Here is a 6,519-nt window from a genome sequence, read left to right as displayed (position 1 = left end):
AATTTTTTGTACATTATTGCTAACTTATAAAGATTCGAACTTACACATTGTAAATATAAGTTGCGCAAATGTCGTATCTCTTAATAATTTTTTTAAAGTAGTAAGCCTTTGCGGCGCGCCTATGTGAGTCTCGCCAGAGCAGGATATCTCTGTGAGAACATCAATTTGGTTTTGTATGACATGCAAATTGAGTTCTTCCCTGGAATAATAGGCTACGCGCACGAATCCGTTTAATAGGTTTCTGTGAATATAATGGTATAATATATTCTGCTTTGTCTATGAAAATCGTGTTATTTTCTTTTGGGTTTTCCAAAAGGAAGTTTTATTTTGAGATTGGCTAATTGTATTGATGTTTTAATGGAATTCTAATGTCCGATTTAAATTGGCGCCCAAAATTAAATTTGACGGCTGCGATGTAGCATTTAACCATGAAGCAGTTCTGTTTTCGTGAGGAGTTTACAGGTTTTTACTGTTGATCTGTTTTGGTGGACTAAAGCATTTAAAACTCATATTCCCAGGGAAAATTTTGCGTTGAGATCGTAATGTGACTAGACTAGCGTTTGGTGTCATCCTTCTTCACATAAATATACATTTTGGCTTGCATTTTATTTTTCTATAACCGGAGTGTGAGACAAATATACTTAGTTGTATTAAAGCTGGTGAGTCCACCAATAAGATTTACAATATATTTTGTGCGGGTATGCAGGCATTAAAACAAACATGTGTGCCAGTTAGAACAAGAAAAACTACACAACAACCACCATGGTTTACAAAACGCTTGTCAAATCCTATAAAAAAACAGAAACTTTTTTATCATTTAATGAAAACTCATGAAACCAACTATAATGTTACAAGGTACAAAAACAAATGGAAATATAACGAAAGGCTCGTGTTACAAGCTAAAAAGACATATCTATCTAAAACCCTTTATAAACCATTACTGTCAGGAGATAGCAAGGCATTTTACAGACACCTTTTAAAAAAGCAAAGAGCAACGGTTGTGATGTTATACCCAACCTAACTCTAAATGGATCTACATCAAAGTCATCAACAGAAAAAGCTAATATGCTCAACTGCTTTTTTCAGTCAGTGTTTGTTGTTGACGACGATTAACCTTTGCCAACTGACTTTGAGAAATATGATGTAGATGATTCTGTTTTTGAAATAAAAAAGGAAGGTGTTCTGAAAGTTCTCAATGACATTAAAGTTGCTAAATCATGTAGTCCAGACAATCTAACCGGCATACTTCTAAAAACTTTTTCTGCTTGTATTGTTTACGCATTAACTGAAATATTTAAGTACTCTCTGACCTCGAGCTCTCTTCCGGATATATGGAAGCTTGCCAAGGTGAAACCAATTTTTAAAAAGGGCGATAGAAAGCAACCAAACAATTACAGGCCTGTCTCAGTGACTTGTATTACTTGCAAGTTACTGGAACACATAATAGCTTCCAACATTCATCAATTTTTTGACAAAAACAAAATATAGTGTGACTCTCAGCATGGTTTTCGTAAAGACAGATCATGTGAGACACAACTGATCCATACTTTCAATGATTTAGCTTTAAATAAGGAGAAACATATCACAAATGTTTTAATACTGGACTTTTCGAAGGCCTTTGATTCAGTAAATCATCGGAAATTGCTATTTAAGTTAGAAAGTCTTGGCGTTCGCCCTATATTTATATCATGGATTAGAAATTTTTTAATTAGTAGGAAGCAATTTGTTTCAGTGACGGGTGTTGAATCACATTTTTGCGATGTTCTCTCTGGGGTCCCTCAGGGATCGGTTTTGGGTCCGCTTCTGTTTCTTGTTTATGTGAATGACTTGCCAGGCAAAATAACGTCGGAATGTCGTCTGTTTGCAGATGATGCCCTTGTGTACAATTTAAGAAGTGAGAGTGCAGTTTTAAACGAAGATTTAATGACTCTCGAGGAATGGTCCCGCATCTGGCAACTTTCTTTTAATCCTTCAAAGTGTTTAGTTCTTTCCATCGGTGAACTGAAATCTCAGCAAGACTACTATTTACATAATGTAAAGTTAACAAATGTTGACTTTAATCCATATTTAGGAGTTGACCTGAGTAGTAAATTAAAATGGGAAAAACACATAGATAAAATTACATCAAAAGCTAACAGTCTAGTAGGAATGTTACATAGAGTTCTTAAAACAGCTGACACTAAGACAAGATTAGTGGCATACAAGACTCTGATACGATCAGGCCTTGAATATGCTGGCCAGGTGTGGGACCCACATTTAAAAAAAGATATCAAGAAGATCGAGAAAATCCAAAATAAATGTCTGAAATTTGTTTACCGCATAAGATCACCAGTGAGCTTTTCGGGATTAAAGGAAAGCACTAACATAAAATCATTACAAGAACGTAGAAAAGATGCCCGAATAAAACTATATTGCAAAGTGTTGAGTTCTGGTGTTATTCAAAACACTTTTACTCTTCCCAATAACCCGCACGATACAAGACAAAATAGGGAATTGTACAAGCCATCTATAAAATCAGGGCAATATTTTCACTCCTTTTGGCCAAAAAACACTAGGGATCTTCGAGGGGGTGTTGAGTGTGCAGATGTTTAGTTTCTTTGATTTAACCGGAGAGATTTGTACATGTATATATGTCAATAAATAAATATACAATGAAGAATAAAAAAAATAAATAAATAAAAGTAAAAAATAAACAAAAAAGGTTCTTGAAACTGAGTTTTCATGTCTTTTTGCCTTTAGAGGCTCTCAGTGAGAACAATCTGATCTGATAACTGTCACTTGTTGATCCGTAAGATATCACGTTTAATACCATATCGAGCTAAGAAATAAACTGCTTATGTAACATTATAACAGCCATGCATGCTCTGTATCAGCATCTTGCCATTAAATATCAAACATACTAATGCTACGTCAATTGCATTAAATTTTTTGTTATTTCAACTGTCCATATTGTAGATAGAATGGTTATATGGCTTTCTCGTAGTTTGAGAACAATCTTTTATGAACGAGTCTGTGAGCATAAACATTTATTTAGTAATGTTTTAACTAATACTGAGGACCACATCTTCTTTCACTTATCGTCTGTTAGACTTGTGTCTTTATCATTTATCTGTTCGCCAGATTCACTCTTGCCACTTCTTTTTGCTTTAAAGATCTGAGAGATCTAGTACAACCAACAAACACCTAAAAAAAGAATGTTAGTAACAGTAACTTCTGACCATCGGTAGAGTATATTTTTTTCCTCATACACTATTTCTTCGCTGTCTGTCTCTGCTACAAAAAAGATTGTTTTAGTGCATAGATACACTAATTAGTGTATCTATGCATTACTTGTATTAATACGAGTAATGCAATCATGATACCTTCGCAAATTGCAGATGTTTGAAGGTTAATGAATTTTAACCATAATTTTGACAAGATCAAGGCATACATCTATGCAACTTTAGAGAGGAGTAATCTGATCATCAATAATGAAAAAACTGAGAAACTTTTCTAGTCATCCTCTTGCTAGAACTATATTTTTATTAATCATTAGTGATGTTCCTATGACATGTAAATTCCCGAGCTCCCAGAAGTCATGGACATCTTTAAAGGTCATTCATATTCGTCCGAAGCAGATCTGATGGAGGTCTCTTACTAATCTCATTACATGCCTATATGGCCTTAGTCTTCTCTTCTTAATGATGTTGCTTGCTGTAGGGATCTTTTGGGGCCATTTGATGTTCATGGCTCCAAGAGTTTTTCACGGTAGCTATTAGTCTTTATAGATGTTTACTTATCGATTTCCAAGTTTTAACCCTATAGCGGAAGTTGCTTGCGGGTTGCATTAAATTTATTGAGTTCGATGTCTTTGGATAAGCAGTAAGCTTTTGTGATATGCTTTAACTGCTCCATAGCTCCACATTCTTTTTCCCTTGTGTCTTCTGTGGTGCCTAACGGTGTTTGGAGGTATTTGTATTTTTCCATCCAGAGTTCCTTTTGAAAATTGTATTTCTTTGTTTCCTCATTATTGATGTTCAGATTTGTCCTCTCTTTAAAGTTGCATAAATATATGCCTTGATCTCGTTAAAATTATGGTTATAGGCCTACTTCATTATTAACCTTCAAACATCTGCTTATTGCAAAGGTATCACTGTGACATTACCGAGATTACTGTATCTATGCACTAAAACAAACAGCCTTTCTGTAGCAGAGCCAGATAGCGAAGAAATAATGTATGATGCAAAAAACATACTCTACCGATATTCAGAAGTTACTGTTGCTAACATTCTTTTTTTAGATTTTTGTTTGTTGTACTAGGTTTCTCAGATATTTTAGACCAGTTTATGTAATATAAAGAATTTTAATGTTAGGCTATATAAATATCTTTAACAAAAGTTGACCCCGTCACTACTTGCAAGGCAATCTTGCATGTATTCTCTTTACTTCTGCATCAAATGGCGGGGGTCATCATGTAATATCTAAGGTTTTATATTTGGAGTTATGTTATCATTGTTTTCCTTGTCTGTATATTGGAGTTGTTTACCCAAATTATTACAGTGATAGTTGTCAGGTGTTGTGTGTTTAAGAGACTGTTTGGTTCTAGAATATTAGGCAGACCGCTGATAATCCTGCTTTTAAGTTACTATTTTTTTGCAAAAATTGAAATGCAAGTTGCAATCAAGCAATCTATTATAAACCCATGTGAGTCTTATATATGTTTGGATACAAAGATGTCTGAAACCAAGTATTCAGCCTCTAGTGATAATGCAATGATAATGATATAAGTGATAATAGTGATAACAATAATAGTGATAATGCACAAGTTAGTACAACTACTAATGGTACAGGAAGCTACGTCGGTGTACCATCTGTGACAAATGTAAACCAAGCAATACCAGCCGGGATGCGCGTTCACGATTCACCATCATTTCTCAAAACACCAGAGGAACTAAGCAAATATACTTTGCAATGCAAATTCTGTTAATTGTAACCTTAAACATGGTTAAAACAAGTTATTTTTAAAATTTCTTGATTGGTGCGTTAGTTGACAGCAGTAACTTTTTTGCGCAGTCTAAATTTTAATTCAATGCACAAAAAATATGAGTCACTCTAAGTCAATAGCGTTATGACACCACAGCAAAATTATTTCGGGTAACATCTTGTTGTGTTTTTGTATAAAAAGGAATTGCAATGAATTATTATGGTGCTTTTGCAATGTAACATTTGTTAATTATAACTTTAAAAATTATTAAAAAAATAACCTATATGTTGCAATCTAAAATATAGGTTACTTTTGTAATCATAATGTTACATGTTAATCATACTTCAATTATCTAATGGTTAGATGACGGCAGTAACTTTTTATGCAACCTGTATTTTGTTCGAACACACATAAAATGATTAGTCACTCGACGTCATATACGAGGTCGATTCGATAAGTAAAGATAATTTTACAATAAGTCAAGTTGTAGTTGAGTTAGATACTTTTTTTTTTATTTGTCAACATAATTGCCAGACAAGTCAACACATTTCTGCCATCTTTGTACCAGTTTCTTGATCCCATCTGCATAAAATTCTGCAGATTGCCTTCGTAACCATTCGCTCACAGTAGCTTTGACCTCGTCATGAGTCTCCATATGAATCCCTCTGGTATAGGACTTTAAAGCACCAAAGAGATGATAGTCAGAAGGTGCAAGATCAGGGCTGTAATGTGGGTGGTCCAACAGTTCCCAACCTAGTTGGTTTATGGTCTCAATGGTTCGAGTGGCAGTGTGGGGCCTTGCATTGTCTTAGTGGAGAATGACGCCACGAGATTGCATGCCTCTTCTCTTGTTCTTAATGTCCTTCTTGACTTGCTGTAGCAGTTGGCAGTAATTTTCACTGTTTACTGGTTCCTTGCTCAAGAAAGCTTACTGTAATTGGGCCTCTCACATCCCAAAAAACAGTCAACATCACTTTCTTGACACTTCTCTGTGCTCTGAACTTCTTTGTGACAGGAGATGATGGGTGATTCCACCTCGATGACTGCTGCTTTGACTCTGGCTCATAGTGTGCCACCCAGGTCTCATCACAAGTCTGTTTAAAAGGGAATCACCTTCTTTTTGAACCCTGTCCAGATTCTTCCTAGACATTTCCATTCGCTTAGCTTTGTTGGCATCACTGAGCATTTTGGGTATCCACCTGCAGCACACCTTTGAGTACCCAAGATCTTCATGAAAAATGGAAGGCACTGTTCCAATGGAGATGCTCAATGATTCAGCAATTTCCTCTACCTTTATCCTCCTGTCTGCTCTGACAAACATGGCCACAGCCTCCAAATTGGATGGTGTGGCTGCTTCTTTTGGCCTGTCTGACCTTGGCTCATTCTCAATAGAGGTCCTTCTTTCCTTAAAACTGCTAGCCCATTTGAAAACTCTGTTTTGGTTTAAACAACTCACCATATTGAGCTTTCATTCTCCTATAAATGTCACTTGGTCTGACTCCTTCACTTGACAAAAATCTTATTACAGCTCTCTGTACAACATGTGAACAAATTTC

General features: G+C 35.4%; 1 protein-coding gene across 1 annotated transcript in view; it reads left to right on the top strand.

The window, feature by feature from the left end:
- The first annotated feature begins 229 nt into the window (after window positions 1-229).
- Window positions 230-6,519, top strand: part of LOC137392828 (uncharacterized) — a 29,978-nt gene continuing 23,688 nt past the window's right edge. The window contains exon 1 of the mRNA XM_068079158.1: window positions 230-255. The gene's annotated coding sequence lies outside the window, so the exon portion shown is untranslated. The remainder of the gene's footprint in view (window positions 256-6,519) is intronic.

Source organism: Watersipora subatra, chromosome 4, assembly GCF_963576615.1.
Source record: "Watersipora subatra chromosome 4, tzWatSuba1.1, whole genome shotgun sequence".
NCBI classification, from domain to species: Eukaryota; Metazoa; Bryozoa; class Gymnolaemata; order Cheilostomatida; family Watersiporidae; genus Watersipora; species Watersipora subatra.
Note: the sequence above shows the minus strand (reverse complement) of the source record. Positions and strands in the feature narration are given on the sequence as shown.